The sequence below is a fragment of the Cavia porcellus genome, unplaced genomic scaffold, assembly GCF_034190915.1.
Source record: "Cavia porcellus strain 051 isolate PalLab524CR breed Dunkin Hartley unplaced genomic scaffold, mCavPor4.1 scaffold_10, whole genome shotgun sequence".
NCBI lineage: Eukaryota > Metazoa > Chordata > Mammalia > Rodentia > Caviidae > Cavia > Cavia porcellus.
Window position 1 is genome coordinate 25,052,912 of NW_026947493.1, and position 21,284 is coordinate 25,074,195.

General features: G+C 42.1%; 1 protein-coding gene across 25 annotated transcripts in view; it reads left to right on the forward strand.

The window, feature by feature from the left end:
- The window catches only part of Magi1 (membrane associated guanylate kinase, WW and PDZ domain containing 1), a 589,708-nt gene that overhangs the window by 363,321 nt on the left and 205,103 nt on the right, over positions 1-21,284 (forward strand). Inside the window, exon 1 of one of the 25 annotated variants that reach the window (XM_063257121.1) lies at positions 16,616-17,044. The exons of the other annotated variants lie outside the window; for them this stretch is intronic. The gene's annotated coding sequence lies outside the window, so the exon portion shown is untranslated. Of the gene's footprint in view, positions 1-16,615; positions 17,045-21,284 lie in introns of those variants that run through there. 25 annotated transcript variants of the gene reach the window in all.

The following is a 21,284-nucleotide window of genomic DNA, read 5'->3' on the forward strand; positions in this document are numbered from 1 at the left end:
TTATATAGACATTTTATTGTATCCTTTTGTTTGTTTGTTTTTGCTTTTGGTACTGGGAATCAAACTCATGACCTTGTGCTTGCCAGGCAGGTGCTGTGCCACTGAGCTATATCCGCGGCCCCCTATATAGACATTTTAAACTTAAGGTTTCAGTTCTACTCTAAAATTCTCAGTTCTACCCTATATAGGCAGCTGTTATTTGGCACTGTGCACTAATAGAATTCAAGCACAGTTCAAGTATCGTTTTTTGAGTCTACTGATGTTGCCAGTAGTAGATATTGCTGTTACTTCATGTGAGGAATGAGATCAACAAGGCAGAGTCTGACTGTCATATTGGTTCACAATTTGAGAATTAATAATAAAATGAAAAATTAATTAATTAATAAAAAGAACAAGAAATGTCTCAGTCAGGAACTCTATAGACACTTCACTTTCATTGTGTCCTTTAATCCACTTAGCTGTGTTTTCAAGTATTAAGTTATTGTGATGTCGTTTTCCAGCTCACTAAGAGCTGAGTTACATTCCAGTCAGATAGATCCACAAGTCGTTATTATAAACCATCCCATTTTACGATCATTTGTAGTATCAGCTGGATTAATTTAGCAAAATGGCATAGGTAGCTAGAAAACACAACCCCAGAAAAATGAGTTGGAGCTACCTTCCAGAGCCCTGGGGGTATGTGTAGAATCACTGCTATCTGTGTGTGTCACTGGCCCTTGGTGTCATTGGGTTGGGTGTGAGGCCAGGCTGGGGCAGCAGCCTCCACCATGGAGCAGTTTGAGAGCATGCCCGGGTTTCCTGCTTCCTGGAACTCCAGCATTTTCATTACCTTGATTGATGAACCTGAGGCCCCCTGAGTTGCCTGCCTACATCTTCTCCTTAAGGTCTCCTATTTAGATCAGTCCTACTTCTCCCTCACCCCTTACCCAAGCTTGCTTTATCTAACATGACTTTCCAAACCCATCACTTTCCTTTCACTTTCAGGTTCTCCTAAGGATTAGGGCTTTTGCTCTAGTTCCTCTGGGAGGAGGGACTCAACTTCCTACACCCATTAACCCATCCTTAAGGACAGCACCATCATGCCCTAATCATGGCTTATTACTCTCCACTCCCCTCCACTGTCACAATAGCTTTTAGTGTGCAATATACATACTTTGACCTTATTTACATGAAGACTCTTCCACAACCCCCTGCTTTTTAAAGAGCTAAATTTTAAGAACAGTTTCCCAGCATTTATTAAGTATTGGATCCAGCAACCCTAGATGCTAGGCAAAAATATAGTGAGATTAATAACCGAGTGATTTACCCAGTAATAGGCATAATTGAAACAGCACATTCTGTGCATATTCCCAGCATCAACTAATTCCCTAGTGTTCATTCTCTTTGTATTTCTTATTGTACACGGTAAACTCTAATTGCCACTGAATACTTACTGAGTGGATAGAGTCACAGGTAAAAGGGGAGAAAAATGGGGCAGGGGGCGGGAAACACAAACTCAAAAAGATCATAATGCTGGACTAGATTTATATGTATTTGTTAATAGATTCAACTAAACATGGTTTAGCTGGTGCTTTCTATTCTAAATTTCTCAGGGGTGTAGAAATGGGGAAACTATGGGAATTAAAGTTTAATTGGAGTTGGGATAATTCATATTATGGAAGCATGTTAGGCTAGACATCCCTTAATAGTATGCATCACTGATTGAGCGCTTATTGTATGCATTATGCACTGTGCTGCTTATACGTTTTTTGTTTTCTTTCTTCTTTCTTTTTTTTTTTTTTTTTTTTTTTTTGCCCTTTTTCCCCCCCTTGGAAGTGTGGGATGAACTCTGGGCTTCCCACGGGCTAGGGCAGGTGTTCAATCCTTGAGCTGCATCCGCAGCCTAGGTTTGTTTCTTGCTGGCCCTCACCAATCTCTGAGAAGCATGACGGTTTCGTTCCTGAGGTGCATATCAAGAGTGGCAACTGTGGGTAGAGAGCTCAATGTCTTACTCAGGGATACACAGTGTAGTCATGGTAGAGCTCAGACCTGAGCCCTGTTCTGACTGCCTGCATAATCCAAGCTCCTGGTTTATTTCTGCCTTGCAGTGACCTTGAAGACCATTTTTAAATTAACATATTGGCTTTTCATGAGCATTCTTTTAGTAACATATGGACTAATCCTTGTCTGGGTGTAGGGTACTAATGTATCTATTTGGCAGCCATGTTAACTTATTTAATTACTCTATAATTTTAAGCTAACATTTTTCATCAAGATTGGTTGCAATTATAAAGCAATCTCCACACAATCTATGAAAGTACATGAATGGTTTCATAGTATCCTTACCATTTATTATTTATTTTTAAGGAACATTTCTCCATATTTTAGTTTCCCATGAATCATTTAAGTAAAGAGAACAAAGTATAATATGTTTTTAAAGAAGTCCTCTTATATCAAGATGTTCAATAAGAAAGATGTTCAAATAAATTTTCTGGCTTCTCTCGTGCTCGTGTGCATTGGTGCTGAGGTCCGTGTAAGGGTACTGCGCTTCGTGTAAGAACACTGCACACTGCTTATTTTATCTCAAGACTCAGGTGTGAAGGAAGCTACCTAAAAGCGTGGCCTTGAATTGAGACAAAGAAACCATTGTTCTATTTTAGCTACAAACATGAATAAAATAGATTTACTTACCAACTTATAATATCTTTTCATATTGCATTTAAAGTCAACCAGGTACCCAGGGCTGGCCCTATAGGTCTATAGCAGAGTGGGTGCTTAGCATGTGTGAGGCTTGGGCTCAATACCAGCACTGTCACCACCCAAAAACTGACCCGTGACCCATTCTTGTTTTGGGCAAATGTACACCAAAGTATAGGTGTAGACAGCCAGAATGACACAGCTTATCCTCAAGCAGCTACCAAACATTAAAAATGCCTAGAAATCTATTATGTGGGGCAACAAGCAGAGGGAAAAGAAATGATAAGCAGCCAGTAGGCTGAAATGCTAATTACAGGTGAGTCTGGTAAAGGGGATGTGATGTTCTTTGTGCCATTTTTAGTCTCAAAACTTTCTATACATTTGGAATTACTTTCAAATAAAGCATTCTTTTAAAAAAAGAAAATAAACCCATATCAAAACAACCATAAAACAGACAAATTTTTCCTTGAGAAAAAGGGGACAAAACTATTTTGTTTTGGGGCCCTTCATTCTTATTTATATCAGTGTTTTTAACCTGGAATCGAGATTTTGTTACTGCCTTGGTGGGGACAGTCAGGGTCTTGCTGTGTAAATAGCCCAGTCTGGGTCTTTCCTGCCTGGGCTAGCCTTGAACTTTTCCTGCCTTAGACTCCTTAGTGGTGGGATTGCAGGTGTGCACTCCACACTCACCTTAACAAAGTATGTCAATTGAAGGTATTAGACCAGTCTAAAAGAATGCGTATTTTAAAACAAAAAATTGTCATGGAATCCCCAAGTTCTGCTAAAAGTTTTAATTGCAGTGTATCATACAGCCCTTGTGGAACTCCTGTGATGTTATGTGCTATTGCTTTGCTCATTGAAAGATGAGGAAACTGAAACAGTTAAGTTTGATTTCCATGCAGTTGTGAAATAGGATTAAAATGCAGGCAGTTGAGTAGGTGCTAGAATTCCCATTAATAACCACATTCCTTCAATTCGTTTTTACCAGATAATAATATTATAAGCACATGTTGAATAGTAGCTAATTGTGTTAGGTCTTGTTCTGCGATAGTGTATACTCACTGAATCCTTTCAATGATGCCGTGATGTAGTTCCTTTCATTCTGCACATTCAAGGAAACTGAGCAACAGAGGTAAATAACTTGCCCAGGATATTACAGTAAGAAGTGGTAGAGCTCTGCCATGGTCCCCTATATATCACTCTTGTCCAGTGGTTCCTGCTGCCAATCCTAGAGAATATAAGAAGAAAAAAAAAAGAAATAGAATTAGTCATTAAGCTTTGTCCTATTCTTGGTTGGTAGGGTGGTGTATTTTGTTTTCCTAATTACTTCCTAGTCTTAGAACACAGACCCCTCCAGGACAACTCTGAAGGACACTATTCTGTCTGCAGTGCAGCTAACTGATGTTGGACAGGGTCGAAATGCGAGGCCTTAAGGGCCAGCCAAATTCAGCTAGCAGATACTTAGCTAAATAGGAACCCTGAAAGAGCATCCAATCAACTTGCACAGCCTTTAGATGGATGACTGAGTGTGGATAGGAAATAAAATAAATACCCCCAAAAGAGGAAAGATAGCACTGTGACATATCTGTTCTTCAGGAGGCAGAAGCAGGAGGGTCACAGATCAAGGCCAGAATGGGCAACTCGATGAGATCTCGCCTCAAAATAAAGTGTGAGAATGTTGCTCGGTGATAGACACGCTGGGTTCAGTCTCCAGCAGGCAGGAGGGGGCAGAGATAGAAGTAGTGGAACCCTTTTCCTTGGAGGAATTACTGCATGGGTGAGGGCATGGCATTCCAGCTAACATCTCTAGGCCTGTTTCCTCTGTAACAAGGAATCTGTGTAATGGGGAACGGAGGACCCTGTAACCATCCTAGACTTAAGCCCAGGCCCAAGATAATATAGTCCTGTGAGTGGAACTTGCTTCAGAGGACTTCTAAGTGCTGAGAGACCACATCTGTTTTTGACTGTCCAGAAATATTTAAAAACAAGGAAAGACAACAATAAAAAGCAACAACAAAGGTTAAGATGTGGTTTTAATTCTTCATGCCTGTAATCCCAGCTACTCAGGAGCCTGAGGCAGACAGATTGCAAATTCAAGGCCAACACGGGCAATTTAGAGAAACTCTGTCGCTAGAGAAATACAAACGAAGGTCTGCTGTGAGTAGGACCCTGGGGCAAATGATGTTACACCTGTCCCTCTTGGGCAGCCCTTGGAAGCTTGATGAATGAGTTTCTTCCTTTTGGACCATGGCTTCAGACTCTGCCCATCGTAAAGGAAGAAGACCACCAAGGGCAAGTGACAGGTGTGCCAGGGCCGTCCTTGCCCCATCAAGCACAAAGATTTGTTCAGTGCTTTGCTTAGAAAACTGAGACAGAATTTTGTCTTGTTAAAAATCAAATGATTAGGTTTCCAAGCCAGTGACCTGTAAAAGATTTATCACTATGACATTCTAATCACTGTTGCTATGCATAAGTGAGTTTGATATTTTTCTCCTTTCCCAACTCATAGGGTAAGATGATTACCAACGGGCTTTATAGGATTATTGCAGTTTGTATATCTTTGTCAACTGAATTGAAGAATATATATTTCTTATTTTCATCTCTGAATGGTTTTGCAGTTTCACCTTCACTTAGTGATTTGGAGGAAAAGCCAATACCTATTTCAGTAAATTTTTGACAGAAAAAGTTGCTTGAGTTATAGATGAAATGTCCGCCCAAATTCTAGCTAGCTTGCCTGCATGCCCAAGTTCTAACCAGCACACCTAACTCTGAGACTCTAGCTGGGCTTTCCCGGGAGACAGAAGTTTGTGGCTCGTACAGGTTTGACTGGGTTCTTACTTGTTCCCAGCTCTAGTCTTCCTAAAGGCCACCTGTTGAAAAGTGGCTATTCTGCCTCCCACATCCTGTGGAGTTAGACACCCACGCAGCTCTGCATCAGTTAGGGATCCTGTCGGTGAACTGCTCAGTGCGTGGTAGAGTAGCTATCTATAAATCAAAACATGGTCACATACAACTAAAGCATACAGTCTTTCCAGAGATCATGGAGTAGCTGGAAAGTGCAGTTTAATACAGTGGTTTTTGTTTTGTCCTGAATTCATATTATGTGCTTCATGAATCTGGCCTGGTATAATACTTCAGCCTTCACTTTTCCTCCCTCCATTCTTTGCACTCTTCTTTTCCTTCTGTCCTTCCATTTCCTTACCTCTCTTTCTTCTTTTCTTTCCAGGATAGCTTGGGGTTTATGAATAGTTACTGGACTCAGGCATATTTCAGTTCCAAAAGACACCTTTTAAAAATCAATTAAGCTATAAAAATCTATATAGAAACTTAGAAAAATCTAAAGTGAGTAGCTTACCGAATTTTATCTGCACACATGCACATTCATAACCACTAACCAGAATAGATTCCTGAGTACTCCAAGCATTCTGGCAGCCCCCTCTGTTTATACCCCTCTTCCTTCCCAGAGGTAACCAAAGCCGTCCCCGTAGGCTAATTTGCCCATTCCTGCATTTCAGATAAATGGAATCATACAATTTGTATTCTATGGTTCCCGTGTCTTTCACTACCATTACCTTTATGAAAATCATTCCTGTTATTTATGAGTGTAATTTCATTTTTTCCACTTTAGAGTTGTTGATTGTAAAAGTATACCAGTGATCCATTTTTTGATGATTTGAATTGTTTCCACTTTTTAGCTAGTGCGGTAAATGTTCTTATACAAATGAATATATATATGCAGTTCTTCAAGCAGAATTGCTGGGTTGCACTGGAGACACACTCCGTTGTAGCAGATATTGCTAAATAGTTTTCAGAGTGGTTGTACTGTACCATGTCTGCTGGTACCCACAAGGAGTCAAGATTCTCCTCATCTGCAACAATATTGGGTACTATCAGTTTTTAAACGTGTTTTGCTATCCTGGTTAACGTGCAATGGGTATCTCACTGTGACTTTAATTTGTATGTTCCTGACATAGACTGATGTTCAGGACCATTTCAAATGCTGTTTGTCCATTCTTATGTTTTCCTTTTTGAATCTATTGTTTAAGTCCATTTCCATTTTAAAAAAAATTACACTCCTTGCCATTTTCTGATTTATAGATAGAACCAGGTTTAAAATACTGTCTGTGCACTCAGGAGCTGTGCGCAGGTGGTTGCCTGATCTTCAGGTCGCCTGCAGAAGGGAGCCGTGGTGATTACTTGCTATACAGTTTGTGGGCACAGTGACGTGAAGAAGTGTGTGTGTTAATTTCTATGCACAAAGCACGAAGCACAGTTGAGAAACTAAGAAAGCCTGGGTGGACTGTATCTAAATTTTAACAAATCTATTCTTCTATCAGATAAACAGCTCATTAAGACATTCCAACGTTCTTTTTCTTTTTTGCTCTTTTGTTTTTTTATACTTGCAGTACAAAAAAAAAAAAGACATAATAGGCTACAGCAATTGTCCTGTTTTACACAGGCACATTAGAGGTGAGTTCTCTTCAGAATTCTGCCTTTGCAGGGGAAACAAATGAGAACTAGAAGTAAGTTTCGGAGAAGAACAAAGATGCAGTGTATGCATAGCACCCATTTACAGATGTCTGCCCGCCCTGGGTATTGGTGGGGCTCATGTAGGAATAGGAACTGGGCTTTGTCCCTTAGGTTTTCCCTTCCTGTCAGTTAGCTTCTCAGAGAGTCACTTTCCTCATTCATAAAATTAGGAAAATAACACCTCTCTTAAAGGGTCCTTAGGAGGCTTCCCGCAGTGCTTGGTCTCCAGAGAGCATGTGCATGCAGCAGAGGCGGTGGCAGAGACGCTGGGGCTCTGCATTGCTAATGAAATGAAAATGCTAACAGCATGAAAATGCTGTTTTCAGGCCCTGCTTGCAGTCACTGTGGTGGGTTCTTCAGTACTTCATTCTGTGGGAGCATTGTCTAAGCTCCACAAGTCAAAACCTTCACGTTGACATGGTAAACATAATTCCAAACTGTCTAAATTATGTGCTGGTGCCCAGAAGAGCCAAGCAGAAAAGACAAAATGTGAGACCGTAGGTTTAATGGAGGTGGCACACTTTTAGGTACAGAGGGCTGTGATCTTATAAAATGACCTGTTTGCAGTGGGAGCTAGACCTACGCAGTTCAAAGGGTCAGCCTTTGTAGCATGCCTTTTATGATCGAAGTTTGAAGTTTCTGCAACTTTATGTGTTTTGTCAGAGCAGATGAACAATGATTCTTTTCTTGTTCAGTATTAGTTGGTGTGGAGCCGAAACAACTGGAAGCTTCCTGCCACTGCTGTTTCTTGGGGAAACGTGTGAAAAGCTACCTTGGGTGCCACCCTAGAAGAGGGTCAGCTTTTGCAGTGCGGAGAGCAGCAGAAATTCTGTTCATTTTCCAACTGTTGTCTGGCTCTCCATTTCTCTTAAAAAGTCAGAGTAACCAAGCACAGTGGTGCACACGTGTGATCCTACTCCTTGGGAGCCTAAGGCAGAAGAGTAGACAGTTCAAGGCCAACCTGAGCAACTTAAAGGGCTGTGTCTCGAAACATGATTTTAAAAGCATGGGGCTCTAACTTAGTGGCAGAGCATCCCAGGTTCAGGCTTCACTACTGTCCCTCACCCCTGAAGACTGCTGTCAGTAAAGTTGTTTTTTTAGAAGTCATCTCACACATTCATGGCAATTCAATTCAAATTTTAGCTGGAAAACAGCATTTCATACTGCTTTCTCTTTTTTTCCTTATTTTTATTCATGGTAGAAATCAAAAGTTTATTATAAGGAGAACACTCATTTCTGACTATGTATGTAACTGTAAAGCAAATTATCATGCTTCTTTTGGGGGGGGGTACCAAGATCCAAACTCAGGACTTTATGCTTGTCAGGCAGGTGCTACACCACTGAGCTATATCCCCCGCCTGTCATTTGTCTTTGTTATGTGAAAATCATCATCTTCTGTAAGCCAAAAAACGTCAACAACAGCAACTGTGATGCCATTTCTGTTTTATATGCTATTATTATAATCACGCCCTTGGCCTGTTTAAGAAACAGCCAATAAATTAAAGGCCTTTGTTTTGTTCCACTTTCCCCAGCAATAGTTATTGTTTCCTGAATAATCATTATAAATTAATACTGATACCTAAGTAAACATCCTTATCCAGACACAGCCTTGCTGCAGAATCTGAGCAGCATAGCTCAAAATGTCGTTTGAAGAGTGTTTTTCATTTTTATGTTTCCTTTATTATATAATACCAGTATATCTCCATGTTTAGACACATATATATTTTTCTGCATTTGGTTGTTTTCAAACATAGGTTTACACATTTAATTTAATATGATGTTTTCTTTTTCACTGAAAAAAAGAAAGATACAACTTATAGTTAATGACATCTTAAAATTAAGGCAATTTTGGTATTGAAAAAAATTACATGCATGATACTAGGCTGTGCATGTGTTTCACCAAAGTCATTTGTTAAAATTTTATAGCCAAAGTGATAGCATTGTCAGGGGGAGGCCTTCAAAAGATGGCTGAGTCCTGGCTTCAGTTCCTTTTCCTCTGCACGGTGAGCCCCACAAGCCACCATCCAGGAAGGAAAGGGCACCTTTCACCAGACACTGACTGGCACCTTGGTCTTGGAATTCCATCCTCCAGAATGAAGAGAAACTGATTTCTGTGTGTGATAAGTGCATCATGAACAGACTAAGAGATAGGTGGTTTTTGTTGTTGTTACTTGTTTTGAATTTATATTTGGATAGACTTGCAAGTCTAGCATAAGGAGACTTTGTTTTCCTAGTGATTTCACCTACAGTTTAGTAATTGACTTCAGGTAGCAGTGATGCCTCCCTCTTACCTACTTCCCATGGTTCCATCAACCAGACAGAAATTTAATCTACATTTCCAATTAACGCTTTAATTTTGTCATTTCAAATAATTGCTAAATCACTGTTTTTGTTATAAAAGTGACACATATAAAATTGAAAATTAAAATAGAAGCAGCACAGTGAATTTCAGAATCTCATTCGACCATCTCAACTTAATGGTATAACTACAGACTATCATTTAATTCCTTGATATCTTATGTAGTAGGCCTAAGGCTTTGGGGATTATCCCAGAATCAGCACCATCTCCTGCCAAAAAGTATTTATTTGGGCTGGGTGTATAGCTTAATAGTAGAGTGCTTGCATAGCATACACAAGACCCTGGGTTTCATCCTTAGTATTACCAAAAGAAAGCAAAACAAAAAATATTCCTAGGAGGTCTTTTTCTAATAATTTATAAATATATATTGTGTTACTTTCCATCACTATGACAAAATACCTGAAAAATTCAAGTTAAAAGATGGAAAGGTTTATTTTTGCTCATAGTGTCAGAGTCCATGATTGCTTGCATGTGGGCCTGTAGCAAGGATGGAAGCATGCATCCAAGGCAACCTGCTTACCTCTCCACAGCCAGGAGGAAAGGGAGCAAGAGGAGGAGGCGAGAGCCTCAGTGTTGTTTTGAGGGTGTATACCCTAACAATGCAGCTTCCCTCCACCACCTCCTGAAGGCACTGTCACCTCCAAAGAGTGACACAGGCTGAAGACGCAGGCTGAATGCTTAACACCTGAGCTTTGGAGGGCATTTGAGATTCAAACTGTCACATATGTGAATCTATGGAAAATACATTGTGTGTGTGTGTGTGTGTGTGTGTGTGTGTGTGTGTGTGTTTATGTAAAAAGTGCTGCACTCTACACTCTTCTTTGAAGGCTTCGTACAGTCTGGCATGTATTTTTTTCTTTGCTGCTGGAAAGAGGAAGAGAGGAAATTGTTCTTCAACTTCATTTTAATTGTAGTCATGGTCTACTCAAATTTTTACTGTTTAAGACAGTTTCACTAATTTATTATTCTAGAAAATCCATTCAGTAGATTTCAAATTACTTAAAAAGTAACTTGTGTGCGGCAGTGTCTTATATACGTGGAGATAAACCAGTCTCTTTGTGCAAGGTGGGGGTGGGATGGGAGATTGAGCATGAGATCTTTGCATTAAGCTGCAGCCCCAGCTTTAATTTTTTTCTTTTTAATTATGAGACTGGGTCTTGCTGAGTCACTAAATTGCACACACTGGGCTTAAATTTGCTCAGCCTCCCAGAGTACTGGGATTACAGGTATGCACTACTCAGTCCAATTTGTAAATTTTATGTTTGTAATACATCCCCTATTTGTTCCTAAAATCCATTATATGTGACTTTTCCTTCCCTACTCATAATCATATTGTCCAAAGCCTTATTTTCTTATAAAGGAAGATCTTCACTAGATTGCTTTTTCCTTACTGCCTGTAGTTTGTCTTTGTCTCTACCTTAACATCATTTTTGCTATGTGTCTGGGCCGTGATTTCTTCCTTAACATCGTTATTATTATGGATTTTTATTGAACATGTACCAAATCTTTTCTTGTCATTATTCCCTAAGCAATACTGTACATCAACTATTTAGGTATTATAAATAACCTAGAGATGACTTAAAGCATATGAGAGAATGTTTATTGGTTGTCTGCAACTTCACATGAAGGACTTGAGTGTCCTTGGATTTGGGATGGTTTTGAGGTCTTGGAACCAATGTCCCTCAGGTGCCTCAGCTCTTCAGTGGCAGAGTATGGAGCTTTTACACTAAAATCACTGTTATGTCCTGGCCATAGGTTGTACAAATGTCACTATAATCTCATTTTAGAATATTTTATACTCCAAGGGCTCTGTAGCCATTAATAATAGTCACACACACACACACACACACACACACACACACACACACACGTTAACTCCCACAGCTTCTAGCCTGCTGTCACCCTACTTTGCCCACTGCAGACACTTCACAGAAATGCAGTTATATAATATGTGGCATTTTGTGTCTGATTTCTTTTACTTAACAGACTTTTCTTGGTACTTTATTCCTTTTTTTGCTCAGTAATATCATATGGCTATGCACATTCTGTTCACTTACCAGTTCATGGGCATTCAAACTCTTTCTACTTCTTGGCTGTTAAGAACGCTGCTGTGAACATTGGCGTTGACCTTTTGGTGTAGATGCCTGTTTTCCCTTTCTCGGGTACATCCGTGGAAGCGGGCTGCTGCGTCCTCTCATGACTGCCTTTGAGGAACTGACGACTCTTCTCCAAGTGGCTGCACCCCTTTGTGTTCCATATGTGAGAGATCAGTTGTTCGCATCTTTGATAATATTTGTTTCCTTGATAACAGCATCGTAGTGAGTACGACTCATGGTAGCATCTCACTGTGGTTTTCCTTGATATTTTCCTTTTGGCCATAATTATGTTGAGCACCTTTTCATATGCTCATTGGCCACTTGTGTAACATATGCCTGCTTTTTACACTCTTTGGCCACTTGTGTAACATAGGCCTGCTTGTCAGATGTCTTCATATATTCTGAGAACAAGTCCCGTATCAAGTATGTGATTCACACATATTCTTTCCCATTCAATGGGTAATGTTTAATTTTCTTTGTAATATAATTATCAGCAGAAAATACACTCTTTTTATGTAGTCTAATGGATATAATTATCCTTGTGTTGCTTTTGTGGTCATTGCCTAACCCAGGATCATAAGAATTTACTCATTTTCATCTAAGTGTTTTATTATTTTATATCCCACATTTAGTTCTAAGAACTATTTTGAGTAAATGTTCATGTATGGTGTGAGATACAGTTCCAGAATTACTTTTTTGCATGTAAATATCCAGCTTGCCCAGAATTATTTGCTGAATTTTCTGCTTTTTTTGGTTTGTTTTAAAAAGCTTATCTCACTTTTTACCCCAATATTGGGAATAGAACCTAGGGCCTCTCAAATGCACTGTATTTCTATCCCTTTTAAAATTATTAACATTTTTTTTCAGACAGTGTCCTAATAAGTTGCTCAATTGCTCAGAGTGGTTGATCCTCCAGCCTCAGCCTCCAGTATTGAGAGTGTAGGTACATACCATCATATCCAGATTTATATTTATTTTTTATAGCTTTACAAGTAGAAAGCATAATTCATTTATTTTCCACTTCTTATTCTCCAATAAATCCATTAAGCCCATAATTTCCTTCTGTGTAGGTACTTGGGAACATCCTACAAATTTTATTACTATTTTTGCTTTCTTTTTAGTGTTACTGGTTTTTTTTTTTGTTTGTTTGTTTTGTTTTGTTTTGTTTTGTTTTGTTTTGCATTTTACCACGTGAACGTAGCCTGTATTGTCAGTTTCAACATAATTTTATCCAGGGCACATTTCTGTTACAGCACAAACGCAGAGCCCTTTTTCCAGCCCCACTGGTGGTGCACACCTCTTCCCTCCACAGGACAGAACCCTGTGCTCCGTGTGTTCCATGCAGACGCAGGGAGAAGGTGAGCGTTCCATGCAGCTCCAGGTCCAAGTCACCAGTGGTGACAGTGGCATCGTTTCTGGATGAGTACTTCCTCTGTTCCAAACATTCATGTTTGCCCTATTTTTACCAATTTAATCTTCATCGCTATCTTAAGAGGCAGGAATCCCTCTTTTCCTGTTCTACAGATAACAAAGATGTGTTGCAAAGTTTTGCCCACCAGAAAGAGGTGGCAGTGAGTTTTGAACTAGTTGGATACCAGACTCCACTCTCAAAACTGATTCATACTGTGGCTTCCCACATAATCACTTTGCTATGTATTGTATGTATGCATTTATTTTGGTACCGGGGATCAAACTTCATAACCTCACACTTGCCAGGCAGGAACTTAGTGCCACTGAGCTATGTCCCTGGCCCTTTTCTACTGTATTTAATGTCATTTCTAAGCATATTTCTCATCAGTTTGGATGTACTTAGAGGGAAATTCATGGCCCTTTTCCTTCAGTTTGTTGGATGGTTCTAGTAAGAAGAGTGTATACTCAGTGCAGTGGATGGTGCCCCGAGGACCCTGCACAGTTTGCCTTGAGTCTGGAGATGGGGCCCCCAGGGAGTAAGGCTGGCCCAGGCCAGTTTGCCCGGAGGTTTTTTGTGTATAACAAGTGATTGCAGAAGAAATCGAAGTACCTGTCTCTCTCCAGGCTTATGCTGGAGACCACACAAACTTGAGAGGCTTGGATTTTGAGATCAAGTGTGCGTTGCCTTACAAAACCTAAGAAGATTTCCATGGAGTCTTTTCCTTGTACATAAAGAAACCTCATCTTTGGAGTTCTGACTGAAAATTATTTGTTATTGTTAGGGTCATCTCCAAACCAAATGAAGGCTATTTTTTCTTCCCCACTGAAGATTGGAAAGCTATGTCTTTGAATACCTTTTGAATTAAAGTTCTCTTCTTTTTTTCATAAAGACCATGACTTTTGTATTTTTGTTCCCTTCATCAGTCTATGTAGTTCTTTTGCAAAAGAGCAATTGAATTTGCACTGCACTGTCTTCTTCTTGTGGAAAACTAAAAAAGAAATATAATCCATTTTTCAGTATCAGGTTATGGCTAAAGGCTTTGAAAGTTATAATACCTGTTGCTGCTGCTGCTGCTTCTCCTCCTCCTCCTCTTCCTCCTCCTTCCTCTTACTCCTCCTTCTCCTCCTTCTATGATAGAGAGAAGGATGCCAATCCTCACATATGCATGGTTGATAAAACCAAGCTTTTGTTTCTGCCAGACCAAAAAATGGGAGCTTTTAGTTTGCATTCAGCACTCAAGACTCTCATACCTGTTCAGAGCAGATGAAAATCAAGAATGGAACAAACAAACTTGTTTTCCTTCCAAAAAATGTGCGACCCACATTTTGTGCCAATTGGGATGAGGTCCTGGATTCTGGTGTCTGCATTTTGCTAGTTGAAAGCCTGGCAGGTGTTCCATGTTACAGGTCCCCTCTGATATAGGGAGGGTGGATGCTTTCGTTTTATTTCAATGCTTTATATAGAAATTAATAACAGTGATAGTATGAACAGGTGACATTGAGTGGATATCTTTTAAATTACTTTGTTTCATCCTCCCCACAAGTAGATATTCTTCATCCATTTTTTACATATGGGGAAGTAGGCAAGTAACTTATCTGAAGGTATAGGGAAAGACTGTGGGGAGCTGGGGTTGGAACCCCCACGGTAAGTGACCAGCAGAAAAAAGACTTTAGAAATGTAGTCCTTCCACAGCAAGGAATGTCCAGGGACCACAAGGGCAGATTCATGTCCACTGCACCTGCCTGCTGAATAACAGACTTGAGGAATATGCTTTGCTTTGTCATCTGCTGTAAAATCCAGCAGATCCTGCATTTTGAGGGAAAACTGTTGTCTCAGCTTTGGTCCTACACCCTGAGGACTACTTTGCTGTCACTTGTAATGTGACTGTGTCTCCATCGGAAGTCAGCGTTCCATGGGAGCCCTCTCCTGAACATGACAACTAGGAATGTCTCTTGACTTATTCTTCCCCATCCCTGTTTTCTTGTCATTCTTCATCTCACAGCACCTTGCGCCATGAATTCTTGGAGGAAGCTAGCCCAGGTCTCTGGAACTTGGGCAGGAGAGGGCAGACCTTCGTCTGACAGTTGGCATGCTCTCTTGTCTCCCTACAGGTCTTAGCTTAGGAAATTGCCAGGGAGTAAATATTTGAGCATAGAGAAAACTTCTAAAGGTGGAAGTCTTTCAAGAAAGCTCTGTCTTACAGAGGTGAAGGGAGAGATGCCTCACAAGAAATGTGCTGCAGATAATAATCCAGACGCTTAAACAATTCCTTTAAAGAATGGGATTGAATAACACCAAGATAAGCAGTCAAGAAATATTTAATTCTGAATCCAGTTCTACCCATAACTGCTAAGTGTCAGTTCATGAAAGTAGATTCTTGGTGGTAAATAGCTGTAATCCCAGTTCTCTGGGAGGCTGAGGCAGAAAGGAGGCAAGTTCAAGCTCAGCCTCTCCAATTTAGTGACTTACACTCTGACGGAAGGAAGGAAGGAAGGAAAGAAGGAAGGAAGGAAAGAAGGAAGGAAGAGAGAAAGGCAAGAGATACAGCCTCAGTGTGAAGGCCTTGTGATTATCCCTTGTACCACCACAAAAAAAAAAAAGTAGATTCTTTCAAATTTACACTCTTAAATCATCCTCTTTAACTCCAAGGGAAACAGTTATTTCATACATATGAGTAATTATCTGCAAAATTGCTTCTAAAGTTGGGGACCAGGCAGGAGGGCAGGAGTCAGTGCTACCAGAGGGGCTGAGTCGCACCCCTCACCCCCAGGCCCCTCGCGGCCCTCCCGCCCCCACCGGGCCCTGCGCCCCTCCCCCAGCCCCTGCGCCCCCTCCTGTCCCATCCCGCGGGCCCCTGTCTGTCCGCAGGTGCCGGCTAATCCCCCTGGCCTAGATACCCGGCTGCAGGCGCCCGCGCTGTGATGTAATGCTCCTGCTCACACTCCCGGCTTGAAGGCGGATGGAAATTGCTGTCATGTGTTAGAAATGTCGCCGGGAATATAAAAGGCGCGAGCCGGCATCCCCTCCTCCGCCCCGGACTGGCAGTCAGGTGGCCGAGGCCGCGCTGCGGGGCAGGGGCTCGGGGCTCGGGGCTCGGGTTCGGGTCCCGCGCCCTCACCCCGCCTCCCGCAGCCGCTGCGCTGCGGACGCGGACGCCGGCCGGTGGGAGCTCGGCTCGGCGCGGCTCGGCGCGGCGTGGCGCGCACAAAGGGACGGAGGCTTAGCCTTGGCGACGGGCTGGGCTCGCAGGCAAGTACGGAGCACGGCCCTGCCTCCGCCGGGCCGGCACCTCCGGGCGCCGCGGGCAGCAGCGAGGCCGGGCCGGCGCGGACCGGGACCATGGCGAGGCGAGGATGCGCGCGTGTGCGCCGGAGGAGGGGCCGGGAACCGCAGCCAGGCCCGGGGCTGCGGCCGGGCGCCGGCGGGGCAGCACCGCAGCGGCGGGAGAGGCCGCTGGGGCGAGGCCGGGCCGGGGAACAATGGGGCTGCTGGAGGGGATGCAGGCGGAGCGGGGCGCGCGCCTGGTTTGGCCTCCTCCGCATTGCAGGGCGGAATCAGGCAGCTACGTTTTAATGAAGCGCGTTCCAAAGTGTGCTGCCCGGACCTCCGGGGCGAGGGGCTCCGCACTGGGCTGGGTGCCGGGAGGGGTGGCGAACAGCCCCTAGTGGGTGGTAGAGGAGGAGATGAAAGGCTGCAGGCTGCGGAGGGCAGGCCGGCCAGTAGTCCCGGGTCTCCGTGCATAGCCATAGGCTCCAGCAGGTGTTGGTGGATGTGTGTTGCTGCATTGTTCTGGGCCCAGGCCGGCGAGCGGGGGAGCCGCTGCTTTGCAAGCCCCCAGGAAGATCAGAAAGGGAAGGACTGCGACCCTCCCTCCTCTTCTCCTTATTTTTGAAAGGAAGAATGTGAACACACAAGGCTTAAGTTTACTTCCTGGAAATTAACATGTGTTTGTCAGAGCCCTGGCTTATCTAGGTAAGAATTGCATGACTGTGGGTGGCAAGACGGAGTTCTTGACAGCGGGAAAGGCTATTCTCAGAACCTGGAGACCTACCGGGGATTTTTAAAGAGGTAGAGGGCTAACCCTTCCTCTCCCCAGATCTAGAGTCTAGCTGGCTTGAGTACCAGGGGGCAGTGAAACGTGTAATGAAGCTGTCTTGTCTACAGCGTTGGTTCACCGACTCTGCTTCCCACACAAAGGGAGTGGATTTGAGCCTGGACTGTATTATTTGAGGGTGTGTGTAGTTTATTTGTAAGGATTAGGAATGTAGGGCCCTGTTCTATTTTCAGCGTGCACCATGCTTTTTTGGACCCTGTCCTTGGAGAATCTTTCAGGAGACCTCTAATGAATGTGGCCAGATTGCTAGGTTTGCATGTTGCTGGGTTTTGTTGGGTGCTTGTGTTACTGCTTCTCTTGAAGAGAATCTGTTCAGTGTTTTCAAAAGGTTCGGACATATTTGTCATAGGTTCGCGTAAAAACTGGAAGATTCCCTCCCCCCAATTTTTAGTTTTTATTAGTACTTGTTTATAGTGTATAATGATTACATTTCCTTGTGGGAGTTGGTACATGTATATGACACATTTTAATTCATTTTTCATTCCTTTCCCTTCTCCCCTTCAATCTCTTGGTCCCCTCCCCTTTTGCAAAAGATCCATCTCCCTATTGAGGAGGGCCTTGTAAGTATTAGAAACATTTTATTATGGTGTTATATATGATACATGTAGCCGTGTATTACAGACATTGTAACTCATAGAATGGCATTATCTTTTGGGCTGGGGGGGTGAATTTCTTAGTTGAGAAAATCTATATTTTATCATCTGTAAGACACTAATAGCATCTGAAAATCGCTGTTTTATGACACTTTGGAATCCTGTATTGATTGGATATGTGTTTAGATTGTTTTCATGATTGAACTTGCCTCATAACTCACCCACAAGGCACAGCTCATCACTTGCCAATGAATTTTAGTGCTGTTGAAAGCTTTAGCAGATTAATGGTATCAACAGAGACTTGATTTCTCAGCTGAACAAACAGAAGCAGTCTGCCTTTGCCTCTCACTGCCTTTTTCTTTTGGAGTAGTGGAAGGGGAGGGACAGAGGGAAGGGATTCCTTCTGGGACACGCTTCTTGTTCCCTCATTCCCATCCCATTGTAGGGTTTGCTGTCCCCTGTCATTTCTTAGGCTGCATATTTTAAGCTGTATTTCTTTTTTCGCTGGGGATCCAAGTCATGACCTCCCGCTTGCCAGGCAGGCACTTGTGCCACTGAGCAAAACCCCCAGCCCTCAAGTTGTATTTCTGTAGCAGTGTTTTAGAAAACATTTGAAGTTTGGTGTTTGGGTATGTTATGTTGGCTAGAGAGATGTGAAATTGATCTGTGATTGTTTTTGCTATATTGTGGCTCTTTCGTCAGTCTGTTAATACCTTCAGACTTCAGGCTTACCTGCTGATGCTTGCTACGCAGAAAGCCTAGGCAGTTTTACTTGTTATGGAACCTCTCCTAGGGGAGGTAGGAGATTGGAGCCACACTACTTCTTTATTTAACTGGGGCCAGAAGAAGCAGTCTGTGCTGGGTCCCACAGTGTATCCACTGGAGACGGCAACCCACTAAGCCCAGGTTCTCAGAAAGCTTGCAGAAAACCACTTCGTTTGGGTTTTCGGTAACAGGAAGTAGCACTTATAAGTACTGTATATGTTCTGGTATATGGGAACCAAAAGTGTGCATGTGAATGAATGGAGCCGCAAAAGTAGTGACAATAGCTGGCCTTTTTCCTGAGGCACATCTGGAGGAGAAGGCAGTTAGCTCCCCTCCCTTTTCTCCTGGCTTGCCATTCATTCTTAGCCTTTCGATGGGGATAGAAGAGAGAGCAGGGAAGAATGAGATCTCCATGTTTGCAAAGGAGCCAAGGATCATGATTAACTGATACCAGCTCTTGAAAAACTCACTTGTAGTTTCCCTTTGATCTTACACAGTGTCATATACAACTGGTGATCTGATACAACTCTTGATTGCCTATTGCATGGTTCCTACAAGTATTTAAACCCATATGTTTTTTGATGCTGGTTCAGTATGTTCTTGGTACTAGAATTTGGGAGGTAAAAGGATTTCTAAAGTTAAAGTAAATATAGGGATGATTGTATTAGACAAAATCTAAATCAAATGACCCTCCAACCCATCAAAATACTCCAAATACTTTTTCATCCCTTTGCAACTGTATTTTTCTGGCAAAATCCAGTTCATTTAGTAATCACCATTTTCTCAGCATGTTTGTTTTTTCCTTTTTACAAATGTGTCTTATGTTCATAATCAGACCCCAGATATTTGAATGTCAGCACAAGCCATGCAGTCATACTGACACTCTCTGGCACCAGAAAAACTGTAATAGCATTTTTTTTTTCAAGAAGTCTGGGAGGAAGAAAAGACAACAGTGCCAGCCATTCATTGGGATCTGCCACTGGTGTCTGCCTGTGAGAGCAGGTGGGCTCCTGATGACTTGTGGGCTTTGACATGTTGTAAATACTCAGTGCAAAGATCTTGTTTGTCCTGCATCTCCAGGTCTTCTTGGTTAGTTTCTACTGTTGTTGGCCTCCAGCACATCTGCATGATTAATTTGAGATGGCCATGCCAGGAAAATTAGACCCAAGCAGTGCCTCTGAGGAACATAATGTGCCCTTTTCCATTGGGAAACCTATTTGACAAGTGGTTCTATCCTGATGAAAATGTCATGAAGTCCCTTTGCTCACTGGGAGTCTAGTGAGTTGATGAATGAATGCCATCTCAATCTGATTTAGTATTGTTTTTCCTCTTGACAGAACCCTTGAGTGGTGGTTGCTGAGTTTTTCTCCTCCTTCTAAGGAGATTGACATTCTTACAATTTCACTAGGCTATCAGATTTGGGCATAAAAACAGAATAGAAAAATGTTACCTAACTTTTCTACTAACAGATCTTAGATGTGAGAGTAAAGGAGAGATCCTGGGCTTGAAGATGACTCTCTAGGTAGTTTTTATCCTCTTGATTTGGAAAGTTCTGTTGTTTGTGGTTATCTGACCTGAAAGGGCAAGGGAAAAATTATAATTCACTTTCCATTCTTACAGTCCTAACACACTTGTTAATGGATGTATGTGCTGATTCTTACTTCTAAGCACAAGGCCTGGCACATAATATTTGTTCAGTAAAGACTTGTATGAGTGAATGCATCAAAGAATTTGAGTGGTTGCTATGCAATTTTTTGTTTTTTGTCTTTTTGACACAGGGTTTTATAGTTGTCTGGCCTTGAACTCACAGCAGTCCTCCTGCCTTAGCCTCTTGAGTGCTGGGATTATAAACATGTACCACCTCGCCTGGCTGAGCAGTTGTCATGAAATTTGCTTGCTAAGTGCTATAGTTGTTACCAAAACGAAGCAGAAAAGTGCAACACCTCAAAAAATTATGTCAACAAAGAAAAAAGAAGGGGTAGGTTTCCTGGTATTTAGTAGTAGACATTCTTTTCCACAAACCGGGTAGTTTATCCTGGATTCTATAGGAAACAAAAAGTGCTTAGGTTTCTACTCTCCGTTGATTGATCTTAAAGGTTGCTGGTTTTCTTCTGACTGAAGAACCTCCTCCCCTTCCGCCTTTCACACTGCAGTAAGCCTTGGGTCTGATTTACTGCACTGGTATATTTCTTCTCAGCGTAAAGATTAGATTCCTGGGAATCTACTCGTTTGACAACTGTCTGAAATAACTTTGCCTAAAGGACAGTAAATCCCATAATTTTCTAATTAATTGTGGAGCAGTGCCAAAGAGAGTCACTTTAAAAACATGATTACAGATAGAAATCTGAAAAGGAAGCAAAAAAGTCTGTAAACATTTATCTCCTTTCTGTGTGGCTTAACACTCCCCTTTCTGGACACTTTGCTTTTCTTTGTAGCTTTTTGGGCCCTTTTGACTTACCTCTTCTGTTTTTACCTGACGGAGCGCTCCTATGAGGAAAGGTTGATTTTAGAGTTGCTTGAGTGCCTACTGTGTATGGTGTACTTGTTTGAAACTGGTGATGATAGCACAGTGAACAAAACAGACCAAACTTCCCTGCTCTCCTGCAAGTCATATCGGAACCCTTGCAAGTTTTGTTCTGATAATGTCAGGGAATAGGGAATAGAAATGATTAGTTAAATTAAACCCCTCAGCGATGATAAGTTTACAGGACTACTCACCAAAAGTAAGGCCTAACAGAGG